At 36.8% G+C, this 19,224-nt stretch overlaps 1 protein-coding gene and 1 long non-coding RNA gene across 3 annotated transcripts in view; both read right to left on the minus strand.

The window, feature by feature from the left end:
* Window positions 1–19,224, minus strand: part of prkn (parkin RBR E3 ubiquitin protein ligase) — a 139,505-nt gene that overhangs the window by 26,158 nt on the left and 94,123 nt on the right. The gene's annotated exons all lie outside the window — the stretch shown is intronic.
* LOC135733193 (uncharacterized) lies at window positions 4,883–9,656 on the minus strand. The gene is made up of 3 exons (XR_010526909.2): window positions 9,171–9,656; window positions 7,796–7,964; window positions 4,883–6,424 (listed from the first exon to the last, which is right to left on the minus strand). It is a non-coding gene; the product is annotated as an uncharacterized lncRNA (long non-coding RNA).

Raw genomic sequence — 19,224 nt, forward strand, 5'->3', positions numbered from 1 at the left:
ATTAACGTAGCCCGTATAAGCTAATTAACATAAACTAGAAATGCGATCGGTTACACACTCAAAAAAATGATTCATTGGATTAACTCAATAAAATTGTGAGCAGGATTTCCATCCAATATGAATGTGTACCCCTAACTCATAAAAAACTGCTTTACACAATTAAAATATATTGAGTTGGTCCAACTCAATTTAAAGTAAATGGCAATACTCAATTAGTTGCCTCAACTCAATTTAGTGTAGTCTGATTAACTCAATTTAGTGTATTTTGAATAACTCAATGTAGTGTAGTCTGAAGAACTCAATTCTGTTATTTTATATATAACGTTTTTATATCATACTAATTAGCATAAGCACATGTTAGCATGCTTATAATAATAACATATGATAATTTGGATGAGCATTTGAGAAGAGACTGATCTCCAAACAGGCATAAACACTGTTAATGCTCATTGAGAGAAATATGTCACACCCACAACCTAACCACAAGCGCCACTCTTCTGCACGATGCCAAACAATTTGAAAAAATATAACACAAACGCTTCTAAATCAATAGGATAAACGGACATTTAACACTATTAAGTCTTTCTCTTTACCTAAAAATGCATAAAATAACACTTAATTTAAAAAATGACTCTCCAAAAGCAGTTGCATGCAAAGCATGCTGGGAAATTCTTTTTCCAGAACCCAAACTCAAACTAATTGTGTTAACGCAATTAAAAAGAAATCAATAATTTATTGTAAATATTTATTTTGTGTTATACTAATTAAATATATATACTTATTGCTCTTAATTAGGTATTTTACATTTATTGAACACAATTTTAATGTGTCATGTCTAAGAAGGCCTTGAATAATTTTTTTGAGTGCACACTGTTTTGTTTTGTAACGCAATATCCCAAGGAAGGATTTTTATGCAGTCGTAAATTGAGTTGGTTGTGATAAAACTGAAATGCAACTAACGCTAAACTAGTCAAATTATGTATATTAAAGCTTCTCAACTTGCAACAGGGTTAAGAAATCAATGGAAATCTATGTTGTAATCTGCTATAGTTGTCATTCATTTCATTTTAGAGCCCCGTTGATTAAAAAACAGTCTGAAGAATCATTTAATAACAGTATAGCTGTTTTCTTAAAGAGTAACTAAACCCTAAACCAACTTTTTTTAGTTAATGATCTGTAAGAATGGGGTTTTATTTGTGTTGTTCATTGATTTTAGTAAGTTTTTTGACATTTGGATATAAAGTGTTTCAATACTACAATATATGGTGTAAAAACGTCTGAGTGCTGCCCTCTTCAGGTTGAACGGTGGCTACTGCAGTTGAATTTTCCTATTGAATGTTGGGTCCAAAAAATGCCTCGTGATGTAAGCAGGTTCAAGCTCACCACGCCGCTTTGGTCAAGCATTGTTGACCCAGTCTTATTTCAGGCAGAATGTACATAGAAAAGATGCATTGTTGTTTTTTAAATGTTACAATGTCGTGTGTGTAAGAGCTCAAGTATACAGTATGTCACTAAGACTGTCTCTGAAAATCAGACTAAAGCCTCAAATCTTATTGTGAGATAAAAAGCATCACAGTTTAATTTCAAGCATTAATTTCACTATGATTTCAATCGCTGACATTACTCAGTCAACATTAAAGATATCAAGTTTATATTTTCACAAATGTTCTTGACATTATATAGGATGATTTTATGTGGAAAACAGTAAATCACAAAGAAATACTTCAGCTGGGTTTTCACAGGTATGGTCACATTTATCTTTAATCTTTAAGAATGTTGCATTTTCTCTGAATATTTGATTTAATGTACTGTATTTTTCAATTAAATTTGCATTGCACAATTAATTATCTTAGCTGCAGACATTTTAGGTATTTATAAATACTGATAACTGTGGTCAAAACAATAGCAAAATAAATAGTTCTGTATTATTAAATTACAGACAAAGATTTTGAATAGCTACAGTAGGTTGGATTGTATGTTTGGTATGAAATGGGTATGGGGGGGCCGGACCCCCTATTTTTTCATAGGGCCCAAAATTGCTAGCGGCGCCCCTGGGTATAGGAGCGTTAATTTTAGGGTTGAACCGAAAACCGGAAACATTAAAATACTGTTTCTGTTCAGAACTAACCAATTGGGAAAAAAATCTGGTATCAGCTCATTTGCATTTTAAATGACACACCCAAAACTGCACAATTTATGCCCACACCTACAAAGTGGCAATTTTAACTTGCTATAATAAATTATCTATATAATTTTTGAGCTAAAACTTCACATATGTACTCTGGGGACACCAAAGATTTATTTTACCTCTTAAAAAAGTCTTGTGAAATCTCTTTTTTAAGAGTTTGAAAAAGAAAGTTTGGAGTATTAGTTCTAACAAGCTACTAACTAAAATTGCCACACCGGCTGCCGATTTTGGCAGCTCTGGATTGCTGACATGGACTCATAACCTAGTCTCTATCATCTCAGGCCTACAGCCTCATAGCCTTTGATAGGCACAGAGGCCAAGGTCATTGATGTTGCGGGGTGTGTGTTTGACACCCCACTTCTGACAACCCTTTGTTGCTTTACCCTTTTTTCTCTCTTTTATATTTGGGAAAATGGCTAAGATGCAAGAGGTCACCCTTGTTAAGTCTGACACACTCTGTTAACTTCAATATATCCCACAAATCAAGACCCAATTGTGCTGAGTTTCCCCAAGACGCCCAGATCCCTGAATTAGCATTTGAAAGCCCAATCAAAATCGAAGTACTTAAGGAATCCTTAATTGTGTAGATAATCAATACCCCCTGCCCCCCTCACCCACCGACATGTGAGAAACACAGTCGGAAGCCATGACATTTCCAAAAAAGAACATGAATTATATATGACAAATATGTCAGCCTTTTTGCCATGTTGTCCAATCAAATCCCTTTATAGTCACAAAAATTGCTTTGCAAATTTTGCAAAACTGTAATGTGGGTCGTTCCAAAATGGTTCCAACATGTCGATATGTCTGTACTGTTTAATTTTCATTTGAAAACTGCTCTACTGTCTGCCATTTTAAGGGCTGTCTCAATCGCAAAATCCTCCCAGTGCACTAGGACATTCGTTCCCTAAAAATTCCCATAATGCAACACAAAAACCAGTGAGCATCTATGTTCCCTATGTTTCCAAACTGGAAATCATGTGCACTTTTGACATTTGACAGGTTAGGTGTGTGTTTATCAAAAAAAATCAACACACGTGGAACATTTCTCAACCAATCAGAATAAAGCATTCAACAGGCCCATGGTATGTAACTGTCAATAACCAAATCAACATTCGATTACCAGAAATCTGTTTGTGATTTCAAAGAAAGGCACTACACAGAAAACATGATGGGGATGGTTTTAAATCCTCAAGCAAATAGTGAAGGATCAGGGTCCCCTTCACACACACACACACACACTATATTGATGCACAGGTAAACCTGATCCTGGATCTGCTAATACAGCCTGCAGCACTAAAGGGCTCTGCTGGTGGTTTAAAAAAAGACATTTATGGGAAAGGAATATGAGAAATATAAAGAGAAAATATGACTTTACCGAAAAAGATCAACGGTACAGTGAATCAGTTATAACCCAACAGAGCCACTAATAAGCCCGCAGGCAGTGATGGCTCATCTAAATCAGACCCGTATATGAATAAAACTAAATGATAAGACAAATTAGTACTCATAGATCCCATAATATCAACATATAAGATATAAAATAGACATGGGAGTGATATATACACACGTCTATACTGTAGGTGTCATTAAACACAAGACATTATCATTAAGTACTGACACATAGCTATCACATGACTTCAGAAGAACTGCAGTACAGCACACAAGTTGACTATGATGATATATTTTTTATATTTATACTTTTTGGAGCTTGATAGCATATAATCTATTTTTCTTGTATGGAAAATGCACTTCATGCAGACATATGTAATACATCTTTTGCGTTTGTAAGAAAAACAAATGTAACATAGGGTTGGTATGACATGAGTAAATGATGGCAACATTTTCTTGCAGTCTCCCTGGTGGAATCGAAGATAAAGTGCTCAAGGTTTAGTGCATCTGCTCAAGGTCACAGTATTGTAAGCTATCAATTCATTACAATGTATTTTCCCATGTGGGGCTTAAACTAGAGCTGTCAATCGATTAAAATATTGAATCTAGATTAATCGCATGCGTGTCATGAGGTAACTTGCGATCAGTGGTGGACAGTAACGAAGTAAATGTAATTCGTTACTGTACTTAAGTACACTGTAAAACTTTTCACTGTAAATTTACAGTAAAATACTGGCAGCTGGGTTGCCAGCCGTTTACTGTATTTTTACAGAACCACTACTGTAAACAACATTTACAGTCTTGCACTGTAATTGTCAGATACAGTATAACGCTGTAATTTATTTATTTTTACAGTATACACTGTAAAACTTTACACTGTAAATTTACATACAGGCAGCTATATTGCCAGCAAATTACTGTATTTTTACAGAACTATAACCCATTCTGTATTTTACTGATATGCCACTTTTAAATTAGGAATTTATATTATATGTGTAACAGTAACAATAGTCTCAAATGGTAATTAAATACATAATACACAAATACAAAATTCTTAGAATATAAAACTTTATTTTTTAAAAGCAAAGGCCATAAAATTTACATAAACATTGTTTGCTGAAATGTCAGCTGTATGCATTACAATTAATAAACAGTTGACAGAACAGTTATGAATTATCAGAACATTAACAATCAAGTGATCTTATTAACTTTTAAAGAATGGAAATGTTTCAAAATATTTTAAATGATTTAAAATAAGAAAGTCAGGAGGGAAAAAACATTAAAGTATTACTCTACTTTCTTAATAAAAAATCTGGATAATTTACTCACCCACATGTCATCCAAAATGTTGATGTCTTTTTTTGTTAAGTCAATAAGAAATTAAGTTTTTTAGGGAAAACACTCCATGCTTTTTCTCAATTTTAAAGACTTTACTGGACCTCAATAGTTTACAGATTAAATGCAGTTTAAAATTTGCTATTTTGATGCAGCTTTAAAGGGCTCTAAATGATCCCAACCAAGACATAAGGATCTTATCTAGCAAACCATCCTCATTTTTATTGAGAAAAATAAAAAATAAGTACTATAAATCCATAACTTCTCATCTTGCACTAGCCTTGTGTCCCACCAGCGCAATCTGGCGTAATGCTTTAGCATGTTGAAAGGTCACACGTGATGCATGCAAAACTACCGCCCCGGTGTTTACAAGCGTGGAGAAAGAGGAACGTTCAGACGTTGTTGTATGTGGAATGATAACTAATCTTTATGTCAGTTTGTTGTTTAAAATGGTCTGCAAGTGTGTGTTTCACATTTGTGATGCGTGACCTTTTGACATGACTGTGCATTACATGACGTCACGTTGGCGCATCACACGGCTAGTGCAAGATGAGAAGTTGTGGATTAAAAGTGCCTATTTTTTTTCTTGCCGAAAGTTATGATTTTTGCTGGTTAAGACCCTTATGCATCAGTTTGGATAGTTTAGAGTAGGGCTGCACGATAAATCACATGCGATCGTCATGCGCATCTCATCACCTGCTTTCAGATGGAGCAGCTTTTACTAGACAGAGACGTAGTTCGCTGACAAGTAGGGCCATATCGCATACATATTATTAATGCAAATTTTGCCATGATTGTCAGTGATCTATGGCTTTGTGTAGTACATGCTGCTTTACTTACAAGATGCGCAATGACAATCACATGCGATTTATCATGCAGCCCTAGTTTAGAGCCCTTTGAAGCTGTATGCACCCTTTTAAACTGCATTTACACTGTAAACTGTTGAGGTCCATTAAAGTCCACTATATGGAGAAACATTCTGGAATGTGTTACTCAAAAAAACAAAACAAAAAATTAATTTCTTCTTGACTGAACAAAGAAACACATAAACGTTTTGGATGACTTAGGGGTAAGTAAATTATCAGGATTTTTTATTAAAGGAGTAGTCCACTTTAAAGATTTACTTTTTTTCCTACTATGAAAAGTCAATGGACCCCATCTTTAAAGTGGACTACTCCTTTAAGAAAGTGGACTAATCCTTTACTGTATTTTCCCTCCTGACTTTCTTTTTTTACATCATTTTAAAAGTGGATTAATTCTTTAACATAAGCATATTGGATGAAATGCCAGCTGTACGTTTGTATTTCAATTAACAGCACATCATTAACAATGTAGGAAACTTTAATTCCTTTTAATTCAACTACACTGGATAGTGGAAGTGTCTAAACAAAATTGCATTTAAAGTCTGTAAGTTTTCTAAGAAGAGTGGAAACCTGTGGATTCACTGTAGTGTTCTTTTTCCCTTTCTTCATCTTTGATCCATGTTCCAGGTTGATGTAGAGAAATCATCTGCAAAGCAGAAAACAAACAAGAACAATTATTATTATGTTGATAAAACATTTTTAATAAGTCTTCTTATTTTACACAGTAATTAAAAAACAACAAATAAATCTGTATTAATAATTGTGCAATTTAATTGAATAATTTGGTTTAAACAGAAGTAATGGGGGAAGATCAATGTTCTGTTAAAAACAACAAATCACTGGTCAAAATGGAAATGTGACATTACAAGCATAAAGGTGACATTGTTTTGTAAAGGTGTAAAATCAAGTTGCAGGCATAAGAAAAAGGTTTGGCAACATTGCACTGTTAATCTTAAGCGTAATTCATGTCTTGTAAAACTTCATATTTAGGCTAAATAAATATAAACTGTATTCATCTGACCTCAGTTTTTCTGCATTTACACGTTTGGCATGGATTTTTGGGCTGAAATACTGCAAAAAGCATTGCAAGTGTGCAAACAGTGGCATTCTTTCAAAAATACAGTTTTATGAACGGTAAACACAAATGAATCACACAGAATCTGTCTTAGTGTGTAAAATAAACCAGTTTTTATAAAACAATTTCCTGAAATAACTCAATATCTACTGGGCTACCGGATACTGAGACAACTACTGCCGTTATTCAACCAATCATAAAAGAGAAAACAACGAGTCATTAAAAGCCTCATTTGATAGCCACACCTTTCCACACGCGCTAGCAAGCTCAAATGAGTGAGAGAATTATGACAAAACTGTTAATGTCAGGTTATTTCAGGAAATAGTTTTACCCTCTGTTAGGGTGGCCATTCGTGCTAGTTCCGCCGGACACGTCCCGAACATGTTTTCGGGTTCGTTCTCCGTAAGTCGTGTCGGTCGACCGCATACGTCATCAAGGATTAATATTTTGGGTTTAATTTCAGAAAAGCAATCTTAAAAGAAATAAATCTTAATTTTCTAATGTATTTTAACTGAAATGTGAGGACCTTTGTGACGTATGCATTCGAGCAACGCGACTTCCGGAGAAAGCACCCAAAAACATGTTCGGGACGTGTCCGGCGGAACTTTCACAAATGGCCACCCTACCCTCTGTATGCAACAAGTCATTTACACAATTAAAAGTGGTTTATTTTACACACCGAGACAGATTCTGTGCAATTAATTTGTATTTGTCGTTCATAAAATTGTGTTTGCAAACTTGCAATGCTTTTGGCAGTATTTCAGCACAAAAACCATGCCAAAAGTGTAAGCGGAGAAAAACTGAGGTCAGATGAATACAGTTCATACTTACTTATTTAATGTAAATATGAAGTTTCAGTTTTACGCTTTGCATCTTGATGCAGACCTTCACAATATGTAAAAACAGTAATTTTAACATATGAATGGGAAATGTGTATCTAACCTCTGAACAAACCCAAGGGTGCATGCCACCGCTTCCAGATCCGGGAGGTTAAAATTGTAGAATGAGGCAATCAGCGTTGCAAGACCAGAGACAAAGTTGCGCTGCTCTCCTTCACACACAACCTGACCGTCCATGCTCAACATCCAGCGCTGGTTGCTTAGAGACGGACCTGAAATCGACCAAAACAAAAAAGATAAAATATTTAAAATAAAATTTGTTTCTATTTTTGTGATGTTATTTAGCCATTTACAAATATAACTATTAAACATAACTTGAGCTCAACCGATGCAAATACAGATATTAGGTTAAAATGTGTATATTACAGGACAATACAAATATGCTACAGTATATTGTACTGGTACTGTATACAGTACCAGGCCAAAGTTTGGACATGGGAAGTAAGTTCAAACTTTTGAGTGGTACTGTATATAGAAGTATATTACATACATATACTATACATCACCAAATTTGAGTGATAATTGCAAAAATATGTTAATCAAACACTTTTAAATGACGTGACAAAGAAGTAATGGAGGTGGGGGTTACAATTTAACTAAACTTTAATATCTGAGATAAGTCTGACATCATTTCACTTATATTAACTTTAAAATACAAATAAAACTATATTTGTGATGAATCCAGGCTACAACCACAACGTTTTCATATCAAAGTAACTTAACTTGGTGTATATTTGAGAACAAGCTGAAATGTTTAGTTCTTTACGTGTATTACAAGCTAACTTAAGCTAAATCACAACGCACCGACAGACAGCAACATTGTGTTGTTTTAGGGCAATTCACATTATCATGTTTAGTCGTCAAAAACAAAAGAATTAACAGACAGATAAGTTACAAAAACATCTTTATCAACGTGTCGTGTGCTGTCTGTTAAGAGTCTAGCAAGTTAGCGTAACTTAAAGTCGCAATGAAATTGAAATGAAAAACTATATATGTATTTTTAATAGTGTGGTATTATTAACAAATGACTTATCTGTGAGCTTCATTATTTTTTAAAAATTCGTGTGTGCTCATAATCTTTAATCAAAAATGCAAATCTCCTCCCCTCCTCAAAACGATCTCTCTTCACTTCCGGTCAAAAGTATGGCAGGTGGGCGGGGTCCGGGAGAAGATCGCAGTGATTAGCAATTAGCAACACGACCCAACTTCAAACGATCCAATCAGATCTCGATGGACAAATTCAAATCCAGCCCTGCCTTATTTCATCTCAAAAGCCGTTTCATTCGGATATACGTCACCACGGGGAAAATAAGGCAATCGCTACTTCCGTTTCATGGCGACTTTAACGCAGCTCCTAAAAATAGCCCACTCGTGCAAACCGTTCAGAAATGCAATCGAATAAAACAACAGTGTCTTACCGTGTCAATGATGCACAGTCAGTCAATCTTCGTTTATCGTCATCACAGACACATTGTATTCTCTCCGTCTTCTTGTTGCATGCATAATCCTCTCATGTCTGCCGCTTCGTCGAGTAACTTTTAAATGTTCCGTGTACGTTTTCACATCACAGGCAGCTATAGATTAAAAGTTGAACGCGTTGTCTTCATATCGTCGTTGTTTATATGAATAACCAATCCTAACAAATAAAGGGCGTCCGAACTTCCGAAGCACTAGCTCTGCTTACATTCAAATATTGAGCGCGAAGGAAATCAATCCCACAATGCAATGCTTTTACAGTATTATTCTGTATTACGAATTTTGCATGCTGAAAACAGGACAATTCTGTACATTTACAGACATTCTGTAAATATTTTGTAAATATACAGTCTAACACTGTTTTTTGAAAATACAGTACAATACTGTTAGAAATTCGCTGTAAATTTACAGAAAAGTTTTACAGTGTAGTTTTTTCGCGTATCTGTACTTTACTCAAGTACTTTTATTTTGGGAGACTTTTACTTTTACTTTACTACATTTTAAAGTCAAATATCTTACTTTTTACTCCACTACATTTTAAAAAATCGGTCGTTCCTTTTTATTTATCAGTGGATAAAAAAACTTAACTGGGCAAACTAAAGCCGCACAAAAAAAAAACTAGATGCACACGTGATGCGTCAAACCACCAATCAGGGTACAGCATGCGCTTCGTTTTGAACTTGTTTTGGTTGACTTAAGACATAACAGATATATCTGCGTGAATTATTGTCAAAACAGATATTTTTAAAACTGTAATTATGTCTATGTGTCTTTATACCGGGGTCGCACACTTGCACGTTTGTGTGGACGCGCATCAGATGTGGCAGTTAGCGCAAGGCAGATCATTATCGAGTCTTGTCCCTCTTAATAACTCTTTTAACATCAGTCAGATTCAGATTCCAAACAAGAATTATCTTTCTTAATAATTATTTTTACATGAAGCAAATCCTGCACTTTATTTTCTCATTCCTGCAAGTTTTAAAACCGAAACCAAAATCTCAGACACACAAGTACATGGACAACCATAAATGGTTAAGCTACACCTCTTAGAAATCGTACAAAAAGCTAATTTTAGATGTTCAACGACTATTTAGAGCATTGGGATTGCAAGACAAGGGCTAAACCTCTGATTAATTTGGACAACACGGGTCACATTTACTTATCTAGACCAAGGGTCAAACAGAAATTGTGCGTTGGGTTAATAAAATTAGTGATGTTAAAATTAATTTGCATTAACGCATTATTAACGCGTTAATTGTGACAGCCATAGTTTAAACCTTTACAAAACTCAAGAAAACAAAATGCGCCTGTTGGCTTTTAGATGACGTTAAGGCCATTTTTATGAAAGTGTACTTCTGAATAACATAATAAACATGCAAAAATAAGCAAAATGGCATCAAAAATACTGATGACTCATCTTGCTTGCAGGGTTCTGTACAATTTTTGTCCAATAAAATTCTCCCTACTGCCTTAACTAGATTGTACAAAAAAATTTTTGCTGCATAAAAGGCCCTCAAGTGCATCTCGGAGAATAGCGCGGACCGGATGCGCTTCACGCAAGCACGCGCGCCACACGGCCAAAATGAGAAAGACGTGGCCATCACTGTCTGGAGGATAGCCTGTTGATAAAACAAAATCTGCTTCAGTTTGTGTTTATTAACCCTTTAGTTTCACTTCATCACGCAGCTATTCCCGTTAGAGGTATCTGTTAAAACATTTAATTCATTAATAACCTAGTATGTGTTGATTTTCTGTCATAGTCTCTTCAAAATTAAGTTTTAATATTTTCATTTTCCAACCCTACCACCTTAACTTACAAATTTCCTGCGGGAAACCCTGCTCCCCTTCCTTAAAGTCGAAATGTCAACTGCCTGTTTGGTTCATTTTACAACTAGTCTGCACCACCATTATATTGAATGAAAGACCAGCATTTTAAAATGTGTCTGCCACCATTGAATGGCCAAGTACCGTTTAAAACCGTAAGAGGGTTTGTCAGCTCTAAAAGTCAAGATAAAATGAAGATTTAAATAAAAATGTTAAATCCCATCCCATCAAACAAATCTGACCTGATCATTATCACTTCTACATATAAGGTTCTTTATATTTTGACTCTCCTCTTGAATCTAGACAAGGTCAGGCTTTTGACAAACGACCTCAATTACAGCCACATTTCCCTTCTGACTCAAAACTAAAACCATTGAAGCTTCAGAAAGTCTTTCATACTCCTTAAGGCCCTTCCACGACCATCAGTTAATCTCTAACACACAAACATAACCCGACAGATCCACTGACAGCACCAGATCACACACAAAATCACAAACCCCTGCTCCAGTTCCCCGGTTCCCAGCCTTGTCTACGTTCGGCTTTGAAGTAGCAGACGAGTCAGTGAAGGTAAACAAGGAGCATGGTGGATATTCTGTGGAGGTTTTATCAAATCAAATCCTTCTACAGCGGAGACACAGAGAACAGTGCGCGACTCCTGGGATAAGAGCGCAGAAACTGCCAAACACAAGCCGGCTACAAAATGAGATTATTTCAGGAAGAAATAGGTACAGTCGAACAAATCTGCACACTTTCATGCACACACAAGCACGTTTGATTGTCTGAAAAAGAAACTTTTCAAGATACCTGTATACAATAACAGAGAAGAGACACATCTTTTAGAGGAAGTATGACATAATGTGTTGATTTGAGTTTGTTAGACACTGCCAACGGTATCAGAGGAACAAGTTCCTGATAAAGAAACTGAACTAACTGTGAGAAATAGAGATGGATGACCTACATATTTTATTCTGATGAAGTAAGTTTGTCCTATCCTTCCACTAAGGTTACTTTTAGGTTTGGACCGATACGTATTTCTGTGCTGATACCAATAGTCGATTACTTAGCATGACATCCCAATACAGACACATAACTGATAGATTTGCTTTTTACTCATTGTATTAAATAGCATTAAATCCCATGGGCTCTATCTTACACCCGGCGCAATACGCAACGCAAGTGTCTTTTGCTAGTTTCCACCCTGCGCAATTATCATTTTCACGTTTAGCCCCACGTTGTTTAAATATCAAATGCATTTGCGCCCCCTTTTGCGCCCATGGGTGTTCTGGTCTGAAAACGAGTTGTGTTCAGGTGCATTGTTGGTGCGTTGCTAACTAAAATAGACTACGCCATTGACCAACAAAAACCTGGTCTAAAGTCTAAAGTCAATGGCACAATCTGTTTTTAGTTATTTAAAGAGCGCATAAGTAATATGCGCCTATAAACGGGACAACAACGCGGGTTTGCTTATCACAAACATAAATGCGCAGCAGCACAAAAACGCATTTAAATATGAAAGATTAAAGGATTGAATGTAAAAGATTATTATTGAGTCTCTTGGACATAAATGAGGACTAATTATGAGACGTTAGAAGGCACAAAGAGCTGCTTCACCTGCAGCCTGGTAAGTAAATAAATGCTTTGCTTTAAACAAATGCATCTGTTTTTAAATGTTTTTTTTTTTAAATGCTACCTCACGGATTTATTGTATATAATGACTCTGTACATGTGGATATGATGAGATGAAAAACATTTTTAAGTAATGCTTTAAAAAAATATATATTTTGTGCAAAACATAAATGTATAACTGATGTATTCTGTAAATATTAGTTTCTGCAGTGTTATTCTTAGTTATTAGTTGTTTTTTAATAATTGTTTTCCCTTTTATTTTGTTTTATTAACAGAAAAGTTCAATATCCAGTCTGAAGGTCTGAGCGAGGATCATATCACCTCCTTACAGATACTGGTTCATCATTTTCTGCTGTTATTATGTGAAAACCAACATGGCTTTTGGATTGAAATGAAGTCAAACTTGTTTGTATGTACTGAAGCATCACATAATAAGCTGTATTTATAAATATCTGTACTTTATTTATACATTGGGAATGTGCTTTTTAGTTGTCTCGGATGTTAATATATGTTAATTTAATGAACACTTAAATGCATGATACATTGAAGAACATTTTTCTCTTTTAAATTTATTCTGAGGTTCCAGATTTTGCTGTGCAGGACAAGACCTTGGTTATACTGTATTAGTACATTTAAGTAATTTTTAATAACCTTACAAAAAATCATTACTGGACTGGACATCTTTAGACAAAACAATGATATATTTTAAGATGCGTCAGTGCAAGTTGTTTTCAGTGAAGACAACTCAAACATGCATTTTAGTCTGGGAGACGTAAGCCTTTTCCGAGAAACCACCCCATAAACATAACAAAATATACATAAGCCATAAATATGACATGAAGCAACTCAATACTAAAAACAAAGGGTATGTAAAACAGAATAATTTGCGTAAATGTAGTATTTGTTTGCCTTATATCAAAAGCCACACCATCATCTGCTGGTATGCTAAACAGACAAAAAAGTGATATTTGTTTTTCAAACACTATTTTAAGTTTATATAGTATCTGATTTTATTTTTTATGTCTATTTAAACAATTCTAAATAAATAGATGTTGACTTTTCCTGTATGATAACCCTGCACTTCACAAACCCACTCGCTTGTACAGCCAGAAACTTGCAGACACCTCTTTAACCTACAGGACAGACTCCAGCTATCCTCCAAAGATGCTCTCATATTACAGGGGTTCTTTGTGGATGACAGAGTCAAATCGTTTCCATGGCAATACATGCACCAAGAACCAATTGCCTCCACTTCAAAGGCTGAAGCACTTTAAAGCCGCTGCAGCCGGGAGAGAGAAAGAAATGGAGAAAGTGAGCGAACACCTTATCTCCTCTCCTGATGGCAAAACCCTTTACCAGGCATTACTTTCACACCGCTTCCAGTGCAGAAAACCACCAGCTCATCAGGCCAAACACAATGGCTTTGCAAACTTCAGCGCTGTCTGACAGCATATACTCTCTCTCTCTCTCTCTGATATGCTTACCTTTATAAGTGAACTGAACTCTGGTTATCACGATTTCTGAAAACTATAACATGAATGACCTTCTTTTAAAAATATTCTGTCCAAGGCCTTGTGGTTGTATTAAGAAATGCACCTAACCTGGGGTCAGCTGGTAAAATTCACAGAGTTTGGGGACATTAAACTCAGGCCCAAAGGGTAGGTTGTAACATATACCCCTTTTCCACCTGGGCTGGCAACATATCTGGCACTGAACGCTCGGTCAGAGGGTGGCATGGTGCTCATTACCGGCTTGTGGATCTAATGAAACCAAAGCGAAACCAATACGTCACTAGTGAGCAGACTCGCTTGCTGTAATATTATATTATTTTATACCACGGGTCTGTTAAATGCTTTATTCTGATTGGTTGAGAAATATTCCATGGGTGTTGATTATTTTTCATTAACTGCACACCTAACCTTTAAAATGTCTTAAAGGAATAGTCTACTCATTTTCAATATTAAAATATGTTATTACCTTAACTAAGAACTGTTGAATCATCCCTCTATCATCTGTGTGCGTGCACGTAAGCGCTGGAGCGCGCTGCTATGCTACGATAGCATTTAGCTTAGCCCCATTCATTCAATGGTACCATTTAGAGATAAAGTTAGAAGTGACCAAACACATCAACGTTTTTCCTATTTAAGACGAGTAGTTATACGAGCAAGTTTGGTGGTACAAAATAAAACGTAGCGCTTTTCTAAGCGGATTTAAAAGAGGAACTATATTGTATGGCGGAACAGCACTTTTGGGAGTACTTCGACTCGGCGCAGTAACACCCTCCCTCTCCCATTATGAGAGTGAGAAGGGGAGCGGACTTTTCAGGCGAGTCGAAGTACTCCCAAAAGTGCTGTTCCGCCATACAATATAGTTCCTCTTTTAAATCCGCTTAGAAAAGCGCTACGTTTTATTTTGTACCACCAAACTTGCTCGTATAACTACTCGTCTTAAATAGGAAAAACGTTGATGTGTTTGGTCACTTCTAACTTTATCTCTAAATGGCAGCATTGAATGAATGGGGCTAAGCTAAATGCTATCGTAGCGTCGCAGCGCGCTCCAGCGCTTACGTGCACACACACAGATGACAGAGGGATGATTCAACAGTTCTTAGTTAAGGTAATAACATATTTTAATATTGAAAATGAGTAGACTATTCCTTTAAAAATAGGCACCAGAGCAATATTTTTGGTAACTGTGGTATAAGCGGAATAATTGACTCCGGTCCTTTGAAGTATTGATTAATAATACCCACCCGTGGTATAACGGCACAGCGAACCACCTTGGGTGTGCATTATTTTATTACAATTCAACGGCCCCTCTTTAATTATTCCTTACATATAGTCAGGTGTTATTTGAAAACTTGACACTTACGGTACATTCACACGGGGCATAAGCGGTAACGCTTCTCATTTACTTTTAATGAGTGACATAATGTGTTACCGAGCTGTTGTGGATCCGTCAATGTCACGTCACTGCAATTGCTCGCGGCAGAAGCATTAACGCTTACGGCCCGTGTGAATGTAGTGTTACGCACTAAAAAGGAGACAACAAAGTTGCCTGATAACACAAAATAACTATTATAATATTATAAAATAACTATTATTATTACTGTACTTTGTTTTCATAAAACATCCTTGTTATAGCATAATTTAGACAAATTCATAAAAATAACTGATAAATTATCTTTGTTGTTTTGTATGAAAACATTTTACTGTTCTTTAACACATTTATACTTTATAAGTTCAGCTTTAACTGTTATTAACCATTTACTGGGGTTTTTCTAGTTTTACCATGTTTTCACCACAGTAAAAACACATCAAATGGTCATGCTTCACTGATATGGTGATTTTTGAAGTGTAGCAAAGTAAAGCACAGTTCTAGATTGGGTTTGAGCCCCGCTGGAAAAAGGGCACGAGGGCTTAGTGGGCCCAAGACGATGTTTAGGGACAACCTTCTGAAGTTTATGGGGATTGTGTATGGATTGGTTCACTTAAGGAAATCAGCTGCCAGTTAAATGGAGTCTCTGTTCACACACTATGCATCCTACAGCAAACAGTGTGCTACCCCATTACCGACTAAAGGCTCCTAAAAGGTTTTTAGTCAGAAAGCATGCTTTCATTGCAGTGTACAGTATGTGAATTGGTTAACAGCCATTGGGAAATTGAAATGTCTACTGCTTTATTTATACGGACAGTTTACCCAAAAATAACAATTTATTTTTAAAGGGGTCATGAAATGGAAAAATGAAATGGCTGTATTAGTGTCATAGATAGATAGATTAATTTTCAAATAACCTGCCCCAGAGAAATACACAGCACATTATTGTATTGTTGGCTTCGCTGACTGGTGTTCAATCAGAGGAGCGATTTAAAATGGGTCTGTAACTAGATACTATTGTCTGATAAAGCAGTTGCTTATAATCATAAAACATTTATCGTTGTGCTTGTGAGATTGTTTGGGTTAATAAGGCAGGACCAAGCGTGCCGCACAAGCCCTGAAAAGTGGAGCCAAATCGTCTCGATCGCCCCCCAGTGACTGGTCCCAGTATAGGTCATAAACCCCGCCTCCCCATGTTAGTCAATAGGACTTGAGACCAACTAAAAAAATTAATTACATTTCAATTATCTTTTTTCCGAAGCTGGTTTCTGTCATTTACTGTAGTTTTTATCACACTGATGTAAATTCAAATGTTTGTTTTTAAAATAAGTTTGTGTTTAGTTAGTTATTTAATGATATAAAAACAGTGGTGTCACGTCATGATTGACAGCTGTGATATGCGCATTCTACGAGAGCGAGGGCGGGGTTTTGAATTTGAGGCTTTAATTCCTGCTCACTACTGCTCATGACTGGTCGCAAAATCGCTACTGCGCAGACTCAAGACCCAAGATGTCAGCGCCACATCGGGACACTGGCGGCTTCACTTTTCACCAATGGAAGAGAGCGAACAGGCGTCATCTATCTTTTATTACCGTCTATGGGCAGGACCATTTGAGAAGCTGTATTTGTAGTAAAATTGCAGTAGTAGCAGCAGCATGTAGGCTGTCAATCGTAAAAATGGGCGGGACATTGAGCCAGGCCGAACACTCTTAGGGCGCACTCACATTGTCCTATCCAAACCAAACCATGCCCCAGCGTGATTGTCAGCCCTCCCTACTCCCCCAGATGCACGTACTCGCACTGTACTTTTATCGATCCGAGCCTGGGCGCGCTTTCCTCATTAAGATGCGATTGTTTTGAGAAAAGCAGGAAGTAAAGCGCTCTTTTAACACTGGAACCCACGGTAAAGATAGGTCTGTGTTTTTTATATATCGTTTGGTGCGCGATTACAAACAGCCCTCTCACATGTCATCATATTGCTTAGTTGATCTGTCACGTGTGCAGCTCGGACATTCACGTAACATCAAAAGGTTTTTACGGAGGCAGATGAAGGTGAGTGGTGGCGCAACTGACGTCTTCACCTTTGACGTCTTGAGCCCAAGTGAACCGCGCTCCAGCCCACCTTTGCAACCTGGCCAGGGAGCGATTAACCAATCCGCGCCAGGCACAGTACAGAGCGATCACACTAGTCAAACGAACCAGGCTTTTGGGGGTGAAACACGCCCGAGCGCGGTTTGGTTTGGATAGTGTGAGTGCGCCCTAAGACGTCATGGTTTGAAATCATGCATGGCTTGGAAGGTTCCCCTGCTTAAACCAGCACATGTCCAGGCCCGTCTTAAGTTTGCCAATGACCATTGGATGATCCAGAGTAGTCATGGGAGAAAGACATGTGATCAGATGAGACCAAAATAGAACTTTTTGGTCATAATTCCACTAAACGTGTTCGGAGGAAGAAGAATGATGAGTACCATCCCAAGAACACCATCCCTACTGTGAAGTATGGGGGTGGTAGCATCATGCTTTGGGGGTGTTTTTCTGCACATGGGACAGGGCGACTGAACTGTATTAAGGAGAGGATGACCGGGGCCATGTATTGCGAGACTTTGGGGAACAACCTCCTTCCCTCAGTTAGGGCATTGAAGAGATGTCGAGGCTGCTGTACAAAGGCTACTGTACCAAATATTAACACTGATTTTCTCAGGTGTTCAAATACTTGTTTGCAGCGGTTTCATACAAATAAATAGTAAAAAAATCATACATTGTGATTTCTGGATTTTTTTTATTATGTCTCTCACAGTGGACATGCACCTATGATGACAATTTCAGACCCCTCCATGATTTCTAAGTTGGAGAACTTGCAAAATAGCAGGGTGTTCAAATACTTATTTTCCTCACTGTATATATTAATAATTATATATTTTATATATAGTGTAGTGCTGTTGGTAAGTAGGCCTATTTTTCTGAGGCTTAAGGCTTAATTACACAGAATTCATGATAAATTAATGTATTTTATAAAATGTCATAGAATTGGGGCCCCCTGGCACAATCTCGGGGCCCCCAGTTTGCAAATCACTGGTTTAAGCTGTTTCCGGGTCAGGATGTCTACCCTGAATTGATTTGCCAAATGCAGATATCGGATAAGAGTCATTTTTGAAAAAGATGAAAAAAATTGTGCATTAAGATTTGCAGTGTAAATTTTTCAGGTGAAGTGGTCCCTTTTGGAGAAACATTGAGGCTATGGCGAGGAAGTATTTGAGACAAAGCAATATAAAAGGAAAGGAAAAACAAACTCGACCCAAACACGTTACAGAATCCATCAGAATTATAACTCAATTTCCTCTTTAATAACTCGCTGAAACAGATAACAAAAAAATGACTTTTTCATAAAGAGAGGGACCAGTGAATCAATACCCATATAAAAGTGTGGTTAGTGTCTCCTCGGCAGATAGACGCGCTATATTTCACCGGCCCTCCTCGCTCTCTGTGCCTCAGGCACCCCGTCCAGCGGTGATAAAGGGGACTCCAAATCTCATTTTTAATGTCCTTCTTCAGCATGAAGGGCAACTGACCAGACAAAAGGAGCTGTTGAATTTAGCATGATAATAATGAGAAAGAAAATTTCCTCTGAAATGAGTGTTTGTATTTAAAGAACATAAAAGTCTGTATATA

The sequence above is a fragment of the Paramisgurnus dabryanus genome, chromosome 20 (genome assembly GCF_030506205.2).
Source record: "Paramisgurnus dabryanus chromosome 20, PD_genome_1.1, whole genome shotgun sequence".
NCBI lineage: Eukaryota > Metazoa > Chordata > Actinopteri > Cypriniformes > Cobitidae > Paramisgurnus > Paramisgurnus dabryanus.